The 19813-nt window shown below is 41.3% G+C and overlaps 1 long non-coding RNA gene across 2 annotated transcripts in view; it reads right to left on the bottom strand.

The window, feature by feature from the left end:
- The window catches only part of LOC121033601 (uncharacterized), a 62531-nt gene extending 56435 nt beyond the window's left edge, over positions 1-6096 (bottom strand). For both annotated transcript variants that reach the window (XR_005792020.1, XR_005792019.1), the window contains exon 1: positions 5868-6096. This is a non-coding gene — a long non-coding RNA (uncharacterized LOC121033601). The remainder of the gene's footprint in view (positions 1-5867) is intronic.
- Positions 6097-19813: the final 13717 nt, after the last annotated feature.

The raw sequence follows: 19813 nt of genomic DNA, 5'->3' as shown, positions 1-19813 counted from the left end.
GGGAGAAGGAAACTCTCTCTGAATTGCATTTAAGACTGAAGTTTTTAAAATTTTTTTTTTCAACGTTTATTTATTTTTGGGACAGAGAGAGACAGAGCATGAACGGGGGAGGGGCAGAGAGAGAGGGAGACACAGAATCGGAAACAGGCTCCAGGCTCTGAGCCATCAGCCCAGAGCCCGACGCGGGGCTCGAACTCACGGACCGCGAGATCGTGACCTGGCTGAAGTCGGACGCTTAACCGACTGCGCCACCCAGGCGCCCCAAGACTGAAGTTTTTAAAAATATATAACCACAAATATTGAAATGAAATCATTCTAATAACTGAAAGTAACAGGAAAGTTATGCAAAGGGACTGAAATTTCATTAAGGAACCTGTATACCACCCAACAAGAAAGGGAAGTTTAAAATATCACTGGTGGGGGAAGGTCATTTTTTAAAAAGTCAGTCGTTTCAGAAAATTTCATATGTATGTTCCAGTGAATTGTGCCCCTCTACAATTACCTTCATATTTTCAAAGCCATATACATGTGTGCAAAGAAAAAAGTTTGTTGGGGGCGCCTGGGTGACCCAGTCGGTTGAGCATCCAACTCTTGATATCAGCTCAGGTTGCAGTCTCACGGTTGTGAGATCAAGTCTCACATCAGACTCTGTGCTGAGTGTGGAGCCTGCTAGGAATTCTCTCTCTCTCTCTCTCTCTCCCCCCCCCAACCCCTTCCTGCCCCTCTCCCCCAGTCATGTGCACTCTTGCTCTCTAAAATTTAAAAATGAAAAGTGTATTGGGCCACATATCAAATTGTTAATAGTAATTACCTATGTGAAAGAAAGTGAGATTTTGGAAAGTGCCAGGATTGAAGATAAATCATCTGCCTTCTTTGGTGTTTGAAACCTAAACTCAGCATGTATTTGTGTATTAGGTGTGGAATTATTACAAGGGGGGAAAGTTTTCTTGCATATTCTCTAGGAGGCACTGTCAACTTCTCAAGTGTGAGTAATGGATCGTGAGGATCACAGAAGATGATACATGCAGAGTCTTGGTCGTAAGCCCTGGCACAGGAGATGCTCACTTCATTCCCTCTCCTTCACCCTCCCACCGCACCTCTGCCATTAGGAATTTACACCAAGCATGATAGCCCAATTATCATTTTCTGTTTAAAAGGAAAACGCTATACATATTGCAAATGCAATTACTAGCTCATTCTTCATCTTCTTTTTAAAAACCAGCACTAAATATGATCTTTACCAATGAACTTAGCTCTTTTTTTCAGGGTGTTCGATAGCTTTATACTTAATTCTTCTCGGGTTCCTTTTTCAGTCCTCAAAAATGTGTTTTCCACTTACCATGAACACAGGAATGTTCAACTTCTGCTTAGTTCTGTGGGACCTATATCCAGATCAACGTCTCCTGCAGAGCACCTCTAATGTGCCTCTCAGAAAAGCACACATGCAATCCTGAAAGTGAGAATGAGCCAGAAAGCCTCAGCAACTTCTCCCTGTATTATTCTCTCCCATTACCTCATCGGCTTCCACCTGCTCCCGTTCCTGGCTCACATCCGGATCTCATCTCCAGTACTTGCCCTGCTGAGCTGGTGATGCCACAAATAACTCCCAGCTTCCCATCGTTGGTTCAGTCTACACACACTTACAAGGGCTTACTATGTATTAGGGCTATATTTGGGGTCGAATAAAATACAGCTCCATTGGCCACACACCAAAGCCACAACCTTCCCTTTGTCTACCAGCCCCAGGTCAGCCAAGTCCTCTATGCCGAGCTTAGCACGAGTATCAACTCTGTGGTTCTTTATAATTTCAAAAGTGATTACCATGATGATGTGTGCTGTTTATACTTCAATGTGCTTGGCAAAAAAAAAAAAAAAAAAAATCTAAGCTACAGTTCTGCCGGTGATACCTCTCTGGGTCATAAAATGTTAACAGAGTAACCTTAATTTTATGAGCAGTGAAAGTCGTTAACAGTCATTTTTAAAAGACATTAATCTAACATAACAAAACCAGACTGGACAAGACTATGGTATGGGCTTAAGTCCACTTTGCAGGTGAACTTCTCCAGCGTAGACAAAGATCCTCATGCGTTGTGAATGTGACACAAACTTTACCTTTCTATTACTGTACTGCCTGTAACTCTAACCTCCCTGGAAGACTGCAAAACAGGTTAGGGATGTTAGTTTGAAATTCCTGATTTACGGGGATTGTCCCGGCGCTCTGCTTATCTCTGCTTAAATGAAGTTCATATTAATTTAACAATTCAGATATGAGCACATCCTTAACTTTTCATTAATTCCTCTCTTATCAAAATAAAGCTTTTGGTAGCATTGGTTCTGCATTTAGTTTCTTGTATTTGAGAAGAAAAGAAACAAAATTTCAAAGAAAACAGAATTTAGTGGCTAAAAGATAAGGGAAATTAAAAAGCTCATGGCATGTGAAACTTACCTCAACCTGGCTTTTGGGATCAACTCAAATACTGTGTTTGCTAGGAGAATATCATAGGGCATCTTTAGAATCGTGTTGTAATAAATTCAATATTCAAATTCAGTATTTCAAAATCTTGGATAGTATGTTTTCTGGATTTTTTTAATAATAAATAGATCACCCAAAATAAAAGAAATATAATCTGCTATCATGTGGGCTTACAACTAGAACCAAAAAGCTTCTATTTAGATAGGGTGTTATGGCAAGTGAATCTGATTTGTTTTAAAACCACGGCTCCTTTGGAATCTTTAAAACCTGTTCCCTCCATTCCCTGCGCTGCGTGAAACTCCTTATCCCCGCTTCCTCCCTCCCTCTCAAATCACATTCCTTTTAAGTATGAACTCACTCAACTGTTATCCCTCGAGCAACTTCACACCAAACTATTCTTTAACAATATTTCAATCCAGCCAGAACCAAATTTCAAGAGAAGGAATGTGACTTCAAGCCAGAACCTTGTCTTTTTATAGAACAGAGTAGAATCCACAGCTATTTGACTTGTACTGTACATAGCGTGTAGCCAATGTCATGTGCATGAGAGCTTATTAAGACAATTTGATGATGAAATACCCTCCCTGGGCAAGAAAGCCACAAGGAAATTCCAGAGAAAGGAGCAGGGCCAAATCCTGCAACAAATTTAATTTAGCCTGCCAAATCATAACATGTAATTGATAATAGCGAGCAAAAAAAAAAAAAGGACAGAAGTTAATCCTTAGGCACTGCACTTATGATATTCAGTTATAGCATGGAAAATACATATAATAAAATAGACCAGAAGATTAATGCTTATAAATCTGTTAGCCTTTACAACACCTATTCCACTTAACCTAATACACCTGGTAAGGTAGCAAATAGAGGCCCTTATTCATTATAGTTTAAATTACAAACATAACGTCCTGCAAAATTATGCGTTAACAAAGACAGGTGGCCATTTTAATATTCACAGAGTTAACATACAAGCTACTGCTTCTTTTGACCCTCCAGAAAAGATACCTTGGTTTGGAACAATCACTTATTGACTGCATCCCTAATTAATAACTTCTAAGAAATTACAGGAAACAAGAGAAGTCCCAAAAGAACAAAAGAAGATGGGAGGCTGCCAGATATGGTTCTAAACTTTCCAGTGCGGTAGGAGTTGGATTCCACAAACTCTAGACAAGTACTGTCCAATGGAAATAGTATAGCCACATTTCAAAATACTAAAAGAACCAGGTGAAATTCATTTTAATAGTACATTTTATTTAACTCAGTATATCAAAACTATTATCATCTCTTCATGTAATAAACATAAAAAAATTATTAATGAATTATTTTAAGTATCTTTTGTGTGTTTTCAAAATCTAATGTGTATTTTACATTTATACTACATTGTAATTAGGACAGGCCATATTTCAAGTGCTCTATAGCCACGTGTGGCTCTCGGCTAATATCGGGCTGTGCGGCTACTGACCTATAAGCCACTGACCCCAGCACAATCTGGAACCTGATTGTACCTTGGCAAAGCCTGAGGCAAAAGCCTGTGTACTACCACTCTACTAAAGGAGCAATCCCATGAAGTGGAAAAGAGGCCAGGGCAGAGAAGGAAGGCCACTGAGTTGGCCACTGTGTGGAAACAAGGGCAATTGTTCCACCTCCCACCATCTTCGGAGACGCATCAGCTAGTACGTCTCAGCAGAAGGCAGGATTTATCAACTCACTTCCCTCTCACTTTGACCAAAACTTGCTTCACAGGACATTAACTCCCCCACACTTTCAGGTCACATATAACACGATCCCAATTCAGCATCTCACACCTCCGGGGCTTTGGGGAAAGCCCAGAGCGGCAAGCAAATACCACACAGCAGGGACAGGAAGCAGGGCACTGTTCAGTTGTGCCCACGTGAAGCTAGTTGCCATAGCAGCTGGGGAAAACAAGGGGCCAAGGACCCCAGGGACAGGAGTGTGGTGAGGATGTGAGGTGGTGGGTAAGAAATGTCTGACACAACTGAAAAACTAATGTAGAAATGACTAAGAGTCACCACTGGTGCACCCAGACTGAGTCACATCAAACTACATTTAGGCTATGGCTTGTTTAAGACACCAGATGGGTAGATCATGTTTTGACTTGTCTGGATCTTTATATTGGCCATCTAATTTTCAAGTCTAGTGTGCCTTTAATTCCTTCCTACTAACCAAACTCTGCCCTGGGTACTCCCCAAAGTTAAGATCTGTAACGAAGGAATTTAAAGGCCAGCAGCCTAATAACCAATGTCCTAGGAGCCTTACCCTGACTCTTCTCTGCTCCTAGGTACCAGTTCTCACGACTGGACTCCTGCCTATCCCTTTCCCCTATTTTCTTCCTCCTTCCCAAGGTGCTGGAAATCAGCGTCTGCCAGCTTCCATCTGCCTGAGGCTTGGCCTGTTCTACCTGCCTCCTTCCCTTCGTTGCTTCCTATTTCTTAAATCTCTGTTTCCCAGAGCACTGATCTGCCTAGAAGCCAGATGACCTGCCTTATTGGATCTTCCTGGAAGACCCCCTGGTGTGTCCCTATCACCCTCATCTCTACAAAGGACCCTCCTTCAGCATTGCTGGACTTCCCACGGCACCTGCAGCTTGATCTATCCACCACCTCCACCCTCCCCACCCTGTACGCCTCTACTATTCATTCTACCTTAAAAGGACATCTGTTCTCCAGAGTGCAAAGATCAGTCCTTTGGCCTTTCCCAGCTAGGGCTTTCTCATGGGGCTTCTGCTCACCATCCTGCAATTTGCATACCCCTTCCCCTGGACACACACAACCCTGTGCCAGGGTTCATGGCTTGGTGAGCAGAAACTCCCTTGTGCAAGTTACCACTTGCCCAACTTCACATTTGGCTTCACTTTTGCTGCCTGAAGCACATTTCCCCCAAACGCTTTCGAAAACTTTCTGCTTCTCGTCTCTTCTTAAACATTCTCCCTCAGAGAGGCTCTCTCTCTCTAGCCATCCATTCCAAAGTAGGCCCTTGTTTCCATCTCACGTTACCCCCAAAGCACTTGTCATAATTTATATATTATATATCCATTTGCTTACTTGTCCTCCTCTTCAGACTGTAAGCTCCATTGAAGCTGAAATTACTAATGTGTATCCGGCCCCCTTCATAGAGCCAAAATAAGTATTTGTTGCATGAAAGAATAAACGAATGATCTATTTATCTAGCAAGCAAGCTCCTTATGTTAAAAATCAGGGGAATGGCACAGATCAGGGATCGGGATCACAAAGGAGTCAGACAGGTAACATAATACATGAACCACTGGTTAACAGCACTAAAAAGTGGCACAGTTTGGGGCACCCTACAAAAAGTCCCTACCTCCCAAAGAATTCAAATTCAAATCTCAAGCACACCCTACTGGCCCAACAGAACTCACCCTGGACTAAGTGTTCGCCAGCATTGCTGGACTTCTTTCCAGCTCCCACAGCTTGACGGCCAGCTTGTAGACCAAGAACTCAGGACCTGATGGGTACAGTGCTCTCTTTAATCTCTTATAATAAATAACCTGGTTGGCAAACTAACCTGGAATTTTACTCCCAGGACTGTACATACAGTCTTCCCCCAATTCCTTTCACATCTATCTTCTCCACCTGCACTTTGCTGATTCCCATCCGCCCTTCCTCAAGAGGCTCGTGTGACCATGCCCACCCCTTCCCGTCCTGTGTGATCCCATGATGCCCTGCACTCCTATTCACCTGTTTGACTTCCCCACCAGACTTCAATTAAGGGAAAGGTCTGAGACTAGTGCCCTGCTGTGTCTTTGATGCCTGGCACTGGTGCTTGGCATAAATCAGAATTGAAAACATTTACCAAATAAACGATGATTCTGCCATAGGGATTCCTAGCTGGTTGAACCACACGCCCGTAGAAAGCTAAAGAATGGATCCAGATACAGATGCAGGCTCCACCCTCTTCAATATCTTTTATGAATGACTGCCCCAAACAAGCTCTGCTCTGACATGCGAAGCATGCAAAGCTGGGAAGGAGAGTCCGCGTATTGGGAAATGGCCAAAGGAGAGGAGACAAGAGATGGTGGTTGTAGTGAGCGTGGGTTGAAGCCTCGACTTTGTAAACCAACTTTAAATATTTTCATGAGGCCTGGTGTGCTGGATTTGTGGAAGAGTGTGGGGGAGGAGGTGTGGTTCAAGGTAGGAATGTGCATCTGTTTATTGGATTCACGTGGTGGTGGTTTTACAAGCCCGAGGCTGGAGCGGTTCCAACTGTTTCGCTTTTGCTTTGCCAGAGAGCCTCTAAGAGCCATTTTAAAAGTAGCATTGCTGACAGGATTCTATAAATTAATCTGTGTGTACTTTTCTCACCCAAGGTCTCGATTTATAACAGCCTCAGTTAGAATACAGCCTCCTCTCTTTCCTCATCATATGCATATAAATACAACTTGTTCGTGCTCCTCTTTAAACGTACTATTTACTTATTCTTGAATTTGATACCAGAATTGCTAAATGTCTGCTGAAGTTTAGGAGAGTGGAATTGATATAAATGGGGTCAAGGAACTCACTTACTTTTGGTGTTGGCCAAACTTCTAATGCAGTTTCTAAAATCTACCCAACGGGACCCTTCAAGGCACTGTCATTCCCTAGCGTATTGTCTAATGAATGCCTCCCTCCAGGAATCAAACCTGTTAGTAACTAGCAAAATCCGCCATTAATGCTTGCTCTAGGAAATTATAAAATTTGCGATGCTATATGAATATAGCCTTATTTAATTCTCACAGCAGCCTGCTGAGATATGGGTACTTGTAGCAGGCCATGTAGGCACCCCACATATCCACTACACCCCCGTCGTCAATTCTCCAGAGAAGGGAGGAGGCTGGAAATGGAGTTTACAATCGATCATTCCTACATGATGAAGGGTCTGTAAAAATCCCTCAGGTACTGGGTTTAGAAAGCTTCTTGGCTGGTGAACACATCTACCTGCTGCAAAGGTTGACACACTCCAACTCCACAGAGACAAAAGCTCCTGTACTCAGAATCCTTCCGGGCCTCACCCTGTGTATCTCTTCATCTGGCTGTTCATCAGTGTCCTTTATCATATCCTTCATGTGTAAGTGTAAGTAAGTGTTTCCCTGAGTTCTGTGAGCTGTTGTGGCAAATGACCAGCTCCAGGGAGTGGGCTGTGGGAACCTCTTTTGTAACCACATCACACAGAGGTCGTGGGTAACCCGGGAACTCTTCGCTTGCTATTGGTATTTGAAGTTGTGGGCAGTCTTGTGGGAGGAGCCCTTGATCTATGGGGTCTGCACTAACTCTGGCATGTCAGAATTAAATTGAATTAAACTGTGGACATCCATCTGATGTCACACGGAATTGCTTGCTGTGTGTGTGTGGGGGGGGAAGACCCACATATTCAGCGTCATGTGTATTTTGTGTGTGTGAATAAAGGAAGACTCACAAGAGAGCTTTTCCTATACACACCTAGTGATTTTCACCTACTAAATTCACACACTTGTTTAATCTTCTCCTTTGAGTGTGGGCTAAACTCATTGACTCACTTCTATCACATAGAACACAGCAGAAGTGATGAGATATCACCTCCAAGATAAGGTTAGAAAAGGCTATGGCTTCCATTATGGAGGCTTGTCTCACTTGCTCTCTCATTCTCTCCTGGATCTTGCCATGTGTCACAGACTGAAGTGTGTCTCTGCCGAAGTCCATATGTTAAAGACCTGCCCCCCAGTGTGGTGGTATTTGGAGATGGGGTCTCTAGAGAAGTCATTAAAGCCAAATGATAATACAAGGGCTGGTGTCCTTATAAGAAGAGGAAGAGACATCATATCTCTCTCTCTCTCCGCACATGCACAGAATAAAGACCACATAAGGACACAGTGAGAAGGCACCATCTAAAACCCATAAAGAGAACTTTCAGCAGAAGCTAAAACTGCCAACATCTTAACTTTGGACTTCTAGCCTCCGTAACTGTGAGAAAATAAATGTCTGGCATTTAAGCCACCCAGTGTGTGGTGTTTCGTTACGGCAGCTTGAGTGGACTAATACACCATGTCATGAGGTAGTCCTGTGGACAGTCTCATTTGGCAAGGAACCAAAGCTTTTTGAACCACCACATGAGTGAATTTGGAAGCAGATTTCGTCAAAGCTTCAAATAAGACCACAGTTCTAGCTGACAGTTTGACTGTCACCTTGAGCCAGAAGCACACAGCTAAGCTGCACCCAGATTCCTGACACACAGAGACTGTTTGTTGTCATAAGCTACTAAGATCTGGTGGTAATTTGTTATGCAACAATAGATAACTAATACATGGAAGTAACAAACAGTGTCAAGAGATTAGGTAGGTAAAGTGGCTAACCAGAGAATCAGCCCCAAGTGCATTGCCAAAAAAAGGTGTCAGAGCAGGGAATTGGGAATTCCAGCGTGCAGTCAGATCAAATAAAATAGAGATAAGGAGGCAAAAGCAAGAAACAGACAACTAGCCAGGCAAATGAGAAGCCATCTTTGTAAATTCTTACAAAATTCTTTGTAAAGAAAGAGGGGTCCCAGGCTGGGGTTGGATTTGTCCATGCTTCACCCTGAAAGGTTTACTTCCAATATCCATAACAAATAGGTAAGATGGTGTCTTAGTTTGGGTCACCCCAGAAGCACACTTTGAGATGAGGATTCAATTAAAAGTAGTTGATTTGGAGGTGATCCAAGAAAAACACCACTAGTGGAGAAGGGAAGTGTCATAGTCTGTTCAGTCAATGCCATAGTCTGTTCAGGCTGCTATAACAAATCACCATGACCTGGGTGGCTTATAAACAACAAACATATATTCTCCATAGTCCTGGAGGCTAGTCCAAGATAAAGGCACAGGCAACTTTGGTCTGGTGAGGGCCTCCTTTCTGGTTCCTAGATGGTGCCTTCTAGCTATCACTCACATGGCAGAAGGGGCTAGTAAGCCCTATGTGTTGTCTTTTACAAGTGCACTAATCCCATTCACATGGACTCCAGCCTCATGACCTAAGCACCTTCCAAAGGCCCTACCTCCTAATACCATTACATTGGCCATTGGCTTTTAACATATGAATTTGGGGGTAGGAGGGAAGGTGCACACAAACATTTGGCAAATAGCATCCAATAACGAATATATTAGCATGTGAGTTGTCACTGTGGGCAAGTGAACTTTAATGCCACAGGGGAACTGTGGGAGACAGGGTGGAACATGCATGTCAGAGTTATCCCTCCCAGGAACATCCCCACCAACTTCTGTCTGATATCGGTTGAAGGAGGGGGAGGCCATGAATTCCCAGTACCTGTTGTGTATAAAGACAGACACATGCTAGTCATGAGAAGTTAGCTTGTGTGTGTGGATGTATAAGTGTCAAGAGGATAAGAATGAGACACTGAGAGCCTCTGCTGCATATAAACCCCCTGAAGGAGACTAAAATTGCTTAGGCAGCAACTACATACAGTCTATCTAAATGAAATTGTTGAAATTTATTATCATGAAAACCTGTTGAAATGAAGATGGCCATTATGCTTTTTGAGAGATTTGAAAAATAGCATTTAAATTCGGATGAACTTGGTCTTGCTCTTGTATTAAACCTTGATCTGAGTCAGAGACCTTTAAAACGTTACTGGCTTCTCTGAGCCTTAGTTTTCTCACCTGTAAAATAGACACAGTAATTCCTACTACAGTTGGTAGTTATGAGATAATTCACTGAGGTTTGTTTTTTTTTTTTAAGTTTAAACCTGCAATGATAATTTAGTGATGGCAACTGTGCCTCAGCAAGGATTGCTTAAACGAAATTAGTAATACCGCATAAAGTCAGTATTTGCGTATGCTATAGACTGACTGTCCCCTCCCCCCGCCCCACCCCCCGCCTCAAGTTCATATGTTAAGTAAGTCCTAACATCCAGTGAGATGGTATTAGGAGGTGAGGCCTCTGGGAGTTGACTGGGTCGTAAGGGTGGAGCCCTTCAAAAAAAAAAAAAAAAAAAAAAGACCTCAGAGAGTTCTCTTGCCCCTTTCGCCTTGTGAGGACACGACGAGAAAACAATTGTTTATGAACCAGGAAACAGGTCTTCACAAGACACCAAATCTGCTGGCACCTTGACCTTGGACTTCCAAGCATCCAGAACTGTGAGAAAAAAGTTCCCATTGTTTCTAAGCCACGAGGTCTATGGCAGACTGTTGTAGTGGCCCAAATGGACTAACACGGTGTCCTTAGGATAAAAAGGCCAATAATGCCTATCAGTATTGAAATAGTTGGTCTATGAGACATTGTACAGGCAAGTATTTCTTACTACTTTCTTTCACATTCCAATGTTAAAGTAACACTAAAAACCTAATGTCGTTTTCAGGCATAGCCAATAAAAATGTGCTATTTCCTCAAACCTGCTTTTTCTATAAAGCTTTCTTTATTAAAGAAATAAACAATATAGAAAAGAAATAAACAATCAAAATGGTGAGGGGTGCCTGGGTGGCTCAGTCGGTTAAGCATCTGACTTTTGATTTCGGCTCAGGTCATGATCTCATGATCTCATGGTCGTGAACTTGAGGCCCATCTTTTGGCTCTGCACAGACAGTGCTGAGCCTGCTTGGGATTCTCTCTCTCTCTCTCTCTCTCTCTCTCTGTCCCTCCCCACTCACTCTCTCTCTCTTCTTTCTCTGTCTCTCTCTCTCAAAGATAAAGAAAGAGAGAGAGAGAGCATGCGACAGAGACGTTTGCTTCTGGAAAAATCAGAGCTGGAGAAAAAATTTAAATTCATGAAAAATTGCCAACAAGCAAAGCAGGGCTAATTGGCCAAAAATAAATAAACTAACTCCAAATATGTGAGAAATGAACAGAAACACAGAACATTCCTGTAAGTATCCCAGGGTTCATAAAAATAGCTGAAAACCTCTAAAAGTCTCTGTTAAACAGACACAAATATTTAAGGTCACACTAAAATTGGCAACACTGGGGCGCTGGGTGGCTCAGTTGGTTAGGCATCCAACTCTTGATTTCGGCTCAGGTCGTGATCTCACACTTTGTGAGATCAAGGCTCGTGTCCAGCTCTGCACTGACAGTGTGAACCTGCTTGAGATTCTCTGTCCCCCTCTCTCCCTGCCCCTCCCTTGCGCTCTCTCTCTCTCTCTCTCTCTGTCTCTTTAAATTTATTCATTTAAATAAAAAAGTAAATAAATAAGTCAAATTGGCAATGCTATCACCACAATGCACAAAATTACCAATATGTGACAAACTTCTATGATTGGAAATATTTATATTTGACCGATTTTTGTTTCAGTCAATTGCCTCATAACCTCTACTATAACCCAACACAAGGCAGATATTTGAGAAATTTTAGCTGCCCTGTATTTATCAGTATGCTTTCGGCATTTAAAAAAAAATTGTAATGTTTATTTTGCAGGGGGGGGGAGGGGCAGAGAGAGAGGGAGACACAGAATCTGAAGCAGGATCCAGGTTTTGAGCTGTCAGCACAGAGCACGAGGGAGGGCCCAAACCCACAAACCACGAGATCATGACCTGAGTCGAAGTCAGAGGCTTAACCAACTAAGCCACCCAGGCTCCCCTGCCTTTGGCATTATTAAAGGAAGAAAATGCTAACAAAGGTTTCTGAGACCCACCTTCAAGCCCAAACCATCTCCAAAAAGGCCCTAAAAAACCCAGTTATGGGAAATCGAACAGGAGGTTGTTTGTGAAGTGCTTTGGGGTTTTTTATGCAAGAAAAGAGTAAGGAAGATGTAGACATTGGAGGAAGCTGACCAATGCATCAAACTGGACAGTGGTCTAAATAGTCTAGGTTGCACCTCCCAAAATAATAAGGTGTAGGAGGTCCAGAAGCAGTGCTTGGAATAGGCTGACAAAATGGAATGGCTCAGAAGCTACATCTGTGAATGCTAAGTATCTAGTGAGGCATTCTTTTTACTAAACCAGACAAAAGCCAGAGACAAATCCTTACTGTGGTCAGAAAAAGCAGTCCAAAGCCCACCAGAAACCTCTGATCTCTACCACATGTATAACCCCGCAATGGACAAGGATGACTCAATAGTCCAAAACAACTCAGTGAAACTATGTCTTTAGGAAGATTCCTTGTACATGGACTTTGTATTCACCAGACTTTGTTGATTTTTCCCAAAGATCTTATCACTAAGAACAGTATACATTGACCAGGGAACGTAAACATTCTGATTTTAATGGCATAGATACCCAAAAATATGCATTGCGACTCACATTCCAGTTTACTACCCACCTACTGCTGAATTGAAAGTCAATGGGAATCCACACGTAAAAGTATAAGACACAAATCAGTATGCTTTCAGTGTCCTCTTCCATGGCTCCATCCCAGGCTTAGCCTGAAACAACTTGCCAGCCGCACATTCCTACAAACATATTCTATGCTTGGATGTCAATGGTTACCACCAAACTCTCTGAATCCATTCATCAAATTCTGTTCACATGGTTAAAGGCAATTCTGTTTGGGGAGTTGCTAAGCAGCTTTGTCTCTTTCCTGGAGATCCATGATTAGTTGTTAAATGTCTTAGTCTTGTCGGCTCCACTGTTGCTGGGGAGGTGAGCTGCCCGTTGTTAGGCAGTGGGGCAATCAACAGCTTTACCTCTGACAACAGCTGTACCACCTTCATCTGAGGAAGCCATTGCCACCGAGCCATTGAGAGATAGTGCCGGGGGCCCCCCCCCCCACTGTTAATTTGGCTCAGTGTCTCTCTTGGCCAGAGTGATTTTATTTGGAAATCTATTTGATCTAGGTTTAGAGAAGGTCTCTGCCTTCATAAAGAATGAACAACGGCCTTATATCAGGGGCTCCAGGCCAACAGGTTAGAACTTGCAGAGCACTAAGGGCTTGCCTAGTCTTCAGGCGGACAGATTCAACTCTTGGATGATTCAGACGGTGTTTACCCGATGGCATCCGCCGTCTAGCAAAGTCAGCAGGACCCTGTGTGCCGAGTGGCTAGTCGTGTTTGTTTTGCTGGGCACGAGGAAAAGATTCTAGTCAAAATGTATGACCGGTGACCAAAATATTCATACGGTCTTGGTCCGGACTGCCTCGACGTGAACGAATAATCAAGAATATAAAAAAACATAGCCCAAGCCCTCGGGACCAGATCTTACTTTCAAACAGCGTCCACCCACCACACCAAACCTGCTAGCACACAGCACCATCCTGTATGCGTAAAGCCAAATCAACAGGGTGTCTGACTGGACACTTCTCCTCAATACACACCCCAGGGCTTGGGAACTGGACGGATGCTTTTAAGCCCAGATCCACCCCCTTACAATCCCGGAAACATCGAGCAAGACACAAATCCCTCTGAGCTCCAGGTTTCATGTCTATAAAATTGAGAGGATAAGATTAACTTAATAGGTTGTTAGTGAGTCCGTAATACATACCAGCCATTCTTTTAGGTACTAGCCATACAGAAGTGAAACAGAAAATAAACAAAAAGTTCAGCCGTTACGAAGCTTAGATTTTTCTACTCCTCAAAACTGTTCAGAGGAGTAGAAAAAAGAAGAAAACAATTATAATGATATCAGCACATAGTAAGTGCTTAATGATAGGTCCTCCCACTAACCCCCTCCCTCAGTTTTGTTTCACAATGATAAGTGCTATAGAGATGGAAGGAGAAAACATAGAGTGTCATTTCTTTTTCTTTTTTTCCCCCAAATATGATTTTATTTTATTTTTTTTCAATATATGAAATTTATTGTCAAGTTGGTTTCCATACAACACCCAGTGCTCATCCCAAAAGGTGGCCTCCTGAATACCCATCGCCCACCCTTCCCTCCCTCCCACCCCCCATCAACCCTCAGTTTGTTCTCAGTTTTTAAGAGTCTCTTATGCTTTGGCTCTCTCCCACTCTAACCTCTTTTTTTTTTCCCCTTCCCCTCCCCCATGGGTTTCTGTTAAGTTTCTCAGGATATAGTGTGTCATTTCTGAACTGTGTTTGGAAATTAAAAATACAGGGGCACCTGGATGGTTCAGTCGATTAAGCGTCCGACTTGGGCTCAGGTCATGATCTCATGGTTTGTGGGTTCCAGCCCCGCTTTGGGCTCTGTGCTGACAGCTCAGAGCCTGGAGCCTGCTTTGCATTCTGAGTCTCTCTCTCTCTCTCTCTGCCCGTCCCCGCTTGTGCTCTGTCTCTCTCTCTGTTTAAATAAACATTTAAAAAAATTAAAAATACAAACCTCACCTAGGCCAATATTTTTTCAAACTTGAAATTACAAAAGAGTTGTAAAATCAATTCAGTGAGTTAAGGCAAGCACTTTTTCTAAGCCAAAAAAAATGGAAAGGAATGGAATGGAAATGTAATAAGAATAAGTATTGATTCCTGAAGTTTTTGAGTGTGTGTGTGTGTGTGTGTGTGTGTGTGTGTGTGTGTGCGTGTACTGGCTCAGGATGTAAAATGCATTTCTGACTATAGGTCAAAGGTTTTCAAAAAATTTTTAAAAGCTACTTATCTATATATAATTTTAAAATAAAGGAAAGAAATTTTCTTTTGGCTTTTGTCACTTAACTACTTAACTCCTTACCTGGTATTTACAATGATGACTTCTATAACACTATACATCAAGACAAATTAGTTTTTTTTAGAAAATGAAAGACTATGCTCTAAAATGGAAAACGTTTTGAAAGTCATTTTCTATAGTCCCATATACTTTACTTATTTCCTGGAATGTCCATCCCAGAAGTGGAACAGATGGAATGGGGGCAGACAAAGGGTGTATTTGCTCCTTCTAAGCACATTTTCCAATAGTAACACTTTCTCAATAATTTCTAAATTACTATGTTTACATGATGATGCTTAAAACTATCATGAAAAACATTAAAGGGAGATGTAAAAACAAGATTGCATGGCAGGGAAAGAAAGTAGACAAAGACCATCTTTCTCCTCTCCAATCAATGGGCCAAGTCTTGCCCAACCCCTCAGACACAGCAAAGAGTCATGACCCCTGCCTACAGAGATACTGACTCTGATTTTCAAACCTTGTCATGTTGCTACCCTAGCTTAGAATAACCAATCTGTATAAAGGATAATGGTTCTAATTTATTACCACACTTTTCCGGTTAGTTTTATTCTCGTACCACCTTCCCACTTTATTGGGAACTAACCTAAGTTCATTCAGTCGTGAACAACTAGTAGGCTTTTTTTGTAAATATCAGTTGCCTCAAAAAAGCAGATATTGTTAATCATTTTTGTGTCTTCTCAGAGTAACATTTTAAGTGTATAATATAAAAACCTTAGGGATTAAAAAGAAAGCAAAATATATTGGGAGATGGTTGTTGAAGTATTTTTAAGTACCTGTGATGTAAAGATACACAGAATTCTCTATTAATACATTAAAAATAGGCCTACTAGTGGGTGTCTTATCACTATAATTTCAGGGTAATGATGAAATGACATGTTGAGGTATCTGCAATATTTGTAATAATGTCATGAATAATGTGTCATGAAAATAAATGTGATTTCCGTTAGGGCCAAAGGAAGTTAGTAACACCAGGATGTGTTGCAGACATTCTTAACGGAAGGAAATTCTAATTTCAGTTAGAGCAAGAGAGAATAAAAATGTAATACATTTTCATATCCAACACCATGAACATCTTGAGTTCTACCTATGCGAAGTGTCCATAGACTGCAGGTTCAAAGCTCCTTGTTAGAGGTGAAAGGCAGTTCCAGATCTCTCTATAACCTTGCTACAAAATAACAAAGAAGGTAAATGCCTGATGGAATCCTGCCACTTAATTAGCAGGCAATCCCAAGACGATCATGTATCCTGTTCTTTAAACTTGATGAAATCCCAGATTTCATCTTTTTAGAAAGTCTGACAGCACCTTGCAGGAAAGGCTTCCCAAGCCAAATGTGCCAAAATTCAAACACCAGGACTCAACTAACCCTCAAGTAAAGTCAGACAACCAAGAATCTTTCTAATTAGTGACTGAATATAAGACTGCCTAAACACACACACATACACACAAGACTTCCTAGGAATCATACTCAAGGCATTTTCAGGGCTGCTGCATACAGTTGTGTTGGTTGAGCACGTCAGAATAGATGCTGATTAAAAACAACCAGTATAGGGGCGACTGGGTGGCTCAGTCGGTTAAGCGTCTGACTTCAGCTCAGGTCATGATCTCACAGTTTGTGAGTTTGAGCCCCGCATCGGGCTCTGTGCTGACAGTTTGGAGCCTGGAGCCTGCTTGGGATTCTGTATCTCCCTCTCTCTGTTCCTCCCCCACTCACACTCTGTCTCTCTCTGTCTCAAAAATAAATAAAGATTTAAAAAAAATTTTTAAAAACCACAACCAATATAGGCATAACAATATGTCCTAGATGAATTTTAGCCTTGCCCTGTTCATGCAAGGGTAGGGAGTATCTTCTATACAACCCCTACATCTTGACCACTAAGGTCACCAAAGAAAGTCCATTTCTAACCTGTAATATACTCATTAACAAAGCCTCTTATATTGATCAGAAATGAACATAAGTAAAATACTCACTTAGTGTGGCCAACTCTGGAGCATGACTTCTTGATTAAATACTAGCTAACCACTTCTAGAGGGTGTAATCCAGGAACTATCTCTGTGTATGGATAAAAATGAACCCAAATGTGTGTGTGTGTGTGTGTGTGTGTGTGTGTGTGTGTGTGTGTATGTGTGTGTGTGTGTATCAGACTGAATTTTTTCCCAAGTCATGCTGAGTTTTCTCCCAAAGAATTATAGACCAAATACCCAATTATCACTATCTAGGTAAAAACAACTGATTAGTTTATTAACTTGCCAAATTATTTTGGAAACAAGAAAGATCTCTTACACCTACCACTGAAAGGAAATTTTTCAAACTTTATCTTTGAGCTGAGGTGCTTCAGTTATCTTCCATTAAATGATATTTTGCAAGCTTTGGGAAATCTCCAAATGTCATGAAGTTTTAAGGAAACTAAATCCAGTAGAGAGATTCTGTCATCTCCATTATGAAGCATGAAGGGATATAGTTAAACAAGCCTGTCTAAAGACTAAAAAGGATCAGAGATCAGAACATGGAAAGCTCATGATGAAAACAGAGCTCTAGAAGAGGATGAAGTTGTTGCTTTTTGAAAGCAATGAGTTGGAACTGTGTGTGAGAGAAGACATTAGTACAGGACGATTAAAGAAGCATTGGAGAAGACTGAAAAGGAAGGCATTTGGGATAGAGAGAAGGGAGATTTCTACCTTCCTCCTTTAATATCGAAGCAATCTCAAGTGTTCAGACAGCAGTGCACATTCTCCTAGGCTACACCTAATGGAATATAGGCATAAAAAAAAATCAAATCCAGGATCATGTGAAGAAAATTAGGAAGCTAAATACTTTGCTAACCCAGGAGTCAAAAAATTGCCGAAAAAAATTCAGTCTAAAGACTATAAAGACAAAATGGCAGCTATAAAAAGGAGAGCTGTAAACTAAACCAGTTGTTATGCAAAAATAACTTTAAGAATATTTCTAACAGCAGATACACTGAATCATGACCAAAGCAAAGCTGACTAGAGTACACAGGACTCAACAGGTCATGATTATACTAGAAATACCATTCTCTTTTCTTCTGGGACAAAGCTAGACAACATTTCCCAGCATCCTTGATAGTCTTGTAGGCCATGAGACTTAAATCCGACCAGTCAAGCGAGCAATAAACCTCACTTTAGGTCTGACCCACACAAGCCATTCATGTACACCTCCACACTTTCTCTGGGTTCCTGTAAAACTGTAAAACATGGAATAAAAGCAATGTGCAAAAAATATGGCTACCTATCAGTAGGGTAATTATAAGCAACTTTGTTTGGCTTCTTTCCAAAATTTGTACAATAACCAAACATCTTAAAATATTTTTGTTTTATGATAGAGTACATTAATAAACAAATGTATATGTATTAGCTTTTTTAAAGTAAACTATTTCTGGGGCACCTGGGTGGTTCAGGCAGTTAAGCAACTGGCTCAGGTCATGATCTCACAGTTCGTGGGTTCAAGCCCCACATCAGGCTCTGCACTGACAGCTCAGAGCCTGGAGCCTGTTTGAGATTATGTGTTTCCCTCTTACTCTCTCTGCCTCACTCCCACTTGTGCTGTCTCTCTCTCTCTCTCTCTCTCTCTCTCTCAAAAATAAATAAATAAACACTTTTAAAAATGTTTAAAAGTAAACTATCCCCACTTTCTGCGATTACTGCAGATGGTATGGATTCTCATGTGCTTATTCACTAACATCCAGGAATAATGTCAGCATCTAACAAATGGAGTTTGAAAGAACAAACAGTTTCCGGTGTCCTTAGCATTTTGCTTATTTGTCAATGCTCCTCTTAAAATGTGACAATCTCAACTAAATAAAAAACTTGACGTAAAAACAAAATACTTCACACATCCTCCTCACGGTGCAAAGCACCCTGTGACTATTATGTTCCTTACTATACCTCCAGGCCTATGTTTTTACAAACATGGCTCAAGATTACATTTGAGAAGTTTTGGTTTTTTTACTAGAAGGAACATCACACGGTTGGCTCATATTGATCTTATAATCAACTAAAACTCTTAAGTCTTTTTCACATAATTTGCCATCAAGCTTGATTTCCTTCATCTTGCACTTGCACAATTCATTTTTTTTACCCCCAAATGCTGAACTTTAAATTGATCCTTGTTGAGTTGTATCTTATTTGTTTTGGTTCATTATTGGAGTCTACTGAGATATCCTTAATCCCTGATTCTGCAATCTCATGTATTATCTCTCTCTGTATATGTCCTCTAATAACATTATTAACTCCCCAGTCTCTAAAATTGGGGCTAAGACTATTCAATGGATAAGAAACAAGAGGGCAATTTTGCTGAATGCCATTAGAAATCTCATCCAGGCATCAACACTCTTAGGATGTTCAAGCATTATAGAATGTTAAATTTGAAAGGAATCCTCAAACTCATTCAGTACAACTTCTAAGACTTGTCCCATCCCCCACAGCTACTGGTTATTCAACACTGTCATGATTCTATCTTTACAGACAAATGTGCTCATCATTTCCTTCCTACCTCTATTTTACTTTCTTAGAGAAAAGTTTTTCCTTAGAGAACCTACTCTACTCCATCTCTGTAGGAAGTAATCCTAGTTACTGACATTTGATTTTGTCCCCTTCACCTTGGCTGATTGGAATAAGAGGGGGCAACTAACAAAGCAAGAACACATCTAGAAAATAGCATTCATCTATTTATTCAACAAACACTTAATGATCACCTATTATATACCAAGAACTGTTCTAGGCCTTGCAACATATCAATGATCAAAATAGACTAAGATTTCTGCCCTTATGGAACTTGCATTCTATCAGAGGAGAAAAATA

The sequence above is a fragment of the Herpailurus yagouaroundi genome, unplaced genomic scaffold, assembly GCF_014898765.1.
Source record: "Herpailurus yagouaroundi ecotype Mexico unplaced genomic scaffold, PumYag 159, whole genome shotgun sequence".
NCBI lineage: Eukaryota > Metazoa > Chordata > Mammalia > Carnivora > Felidae > Herpailurus > Herpailurus yagouaroundi.
This window is presented reverse-complemented; position numbering and strand designations above follow the sequence as displayed.